The sequence below is a fragment of the Prionailurus viverrinus genome, chromosome B4, assembly GCF_022837055.1.
Source record: "Prionailurus viverrinus isolate Anna chromosome B4, UM_Priviv_1.0, whole genome shotgun sequence".
NCBI classification, from domain to species: domain Eukaryota; kingdom Metazoa; phylum Chordata; class Mammalia; order Carnivora; family Felidae; genus Prionailurus; species Prionailurus viverrinus.
The window spans coordinates 91280765-91283210 of record NC_062567.1 but is presented as its reverse complement, the minus strand read 5'-3'; the positions used below and the strand labels follow the sequence as shown (position 1 = coordinate 91283210).

The window sequence follows — 2446 nt, the reverse complement described above, 5'->3', positions numbered from 1 at the left end:
ATGTTTCAACGCGAGCTGACAGTTCTTGACAACAACAATCCTGCTGGCTTCATTCAACTGTAAAGATGAAACAGAAGTTAGAAACTTTAGGGGGACCTGGGTGGCTCAGTCGGTTAAGCGTCTGACTTTGGCTCAGGTCATGATCTCATGGTTCATGGGTTTGAGCCCCGCATCGGGCTCTCTGCTGTCAGCACACAGCCCGCTTCAGAAACTCTGCCCTGCCTTCCGCCCTCTCCGCCTCTCCCCTGCTTGCTCTCTCTCTCAAAAATAAATAAACATTAAAAAAAATAATTTAGAAACTTTATTGTTTGGCTTTAAGACCAGAAAACCAGACACTATTAGATTGAAAACATGTAATTTAAGAAACATCCACAGCAGTGATTGGCCCAAGTTCTTTGAAAAGTATCTCAGAGATGTTAACTGTCCTTTCAAGATTCAAGATGACGAGAAGTAATTGACAGGCTTCTTGGCTTAGCTATTAGACTTGAATATGGAGATAATGCTGAAAAGTACAAGGATTTGGTAGCTGATGATAGAAAAAAATGCTGACAATGCAGCTAAAAATGCAGAGCCACTGATCAATTTGGATGTAAATAATCCCAATTTCAAGCCTGGTGTAATGACTTTGGCTGACCTTCAGATTCAGTGTCATGATGATTACCTGATAATCCTAAAGCAATTCAAATTTTGGTCCAGGATGCAGTTGTTAAAGCAAATCAAACAAAAGAGGACTTGCCTGTTGCTTTAGACAAACATATTCTTGGTTTTGACACAGGAGATGCAGTTCTTTTTTTTTTTTTTTAATTTTTTTTTTTTCAACGTTTATTTATTTTTGGGACAGAGAGAGACAGAGCATGAACGGGGGAGGGGCAGAGAGAGAGGGAGACACAGAATCGGAAACAGGCTCCAGGCTCTGAGCCATCAGCCCAGAGCCCGACGCGGGGCTCGAACTCATGGACCACGAGATCGTGACCTGGCTGAAGTCGGACGCTTAACCGACTGCGCCACCCAGGCGCCCCAGGAGATGCAGTTCTTAATGGAGCTGCTCAAATTCTGTGATTGCTACATATACAATTGCTCAGAGACCTGCGGACAAAAATTAATGAAGCCATAGCAGCTGTTCAGACAATTATTGCTGATCCAAAGACAGACCGCAGACCGGGGAAAGTTGGAAGGTGAACATTTTAGGATTTCAGCTTCTCACCTACTTAGCACAATTGGGAACCATCTATGCTCTGGCATGTGTTTGGAAATCAAATGTCACGTTTTTGAGGGAAGAATCCTAAAAAATTGATTATGTTCTCGAGATTTACCATCATCGCTCTTTCTTTAATAAAGTTCAGGAAACTGGGGGAAAATATACCACAATTTATCTATTCTACTATTGGTGGATTATTTTTTCTTTTTCTTTTTGGTAAATACGAGTAAAGTTGCTATGCACATTCCTGCACATATTTTTGGTAGGCATATGCATGCATCCTCTTGAGTATCATCCAATAAACAGAACTGTTGGGTCTACCACAGGTGTTTGTTTGGCTTTAGTAAATTCTGCCAGTATTCCCAAAGAGTTGTGCATCTTTTCCCTTCCACCAGCAGTGATTAAAGTTCCCATTTCTCCACACCCTTGGTATTACCAGAACTTTTCACTGTAGTCCATCTGGTGGGTAGTATCTCATTTTTTTCATGTTAAATAACAGCTTTTTTTTTGAAGTATAGCATACATAAAGTAAACTTCACATATTAAGTGTCCAAATTGATGTTCTGACATATACATCCATGAAACAATCATCACTAAGACAGTAAACATGTCCATCATCTTCAAACGTTTTCTGTGCCCCTTTGTAATGTCTCTTTCCCCTCATCCTCACCTTCCTATTTCTAAGCAACCACTGACTTGCTTTTTGTCACTATAAATTCACATTTTCTGGAGTTGTAGACAAATGAAATCACACTGTAGGTACTCTTTGTTGTCTGGCTTCTTTGAATCAACAATTATTTTGAGATTCATCCATATCATTGCATGTATCAATAGTCCATGATTTTGATTGCTAAGCAGTGTTCCATTGTATGGCTATATCACAATTTGGTATTCCATTCAGCTGTGGATGGACATTTTGGGCTGTTTCCAATTTGTGTTTATTGCAAAAAAAAAAAAAGCTGTTACGAACACTCGTGTTCAAGTCTTTGTATGGGCATATTTTTTTTTTCTCTTGGGTAAGTACCCAGAATTAGAAAGCCTGGATTATGTGGTAGGTGCATGTTCAACCTTTAAAGATATTGCCAAACTGTTTTTCAAAGTGGTTTTAACACTTTACATTCCCAATACAAGCATGCTTGCCAATACATGGTGTGGTCTATCTTTTTAAGTTTTCACCATTCTAGTAGGTATGTAGTGGTATTTTAATTTGCATTTCCCCAATGACGAGTGATGTAGAACATTTTTTCA

At 39.4% G+C, this 2446-nt stretch overlaps 1 pseudogene; it reads left to right on the top strand.

Annotated features, from left to right (window-relative positions):
* LOC125171079 (RNA transcription, translation and transport factor protein-like) lies at window positions 1-1179 on the top strand (annotated as a pseudogene).
* Window positions 1180-2446: the final 1267 nt, after the last annotated feature.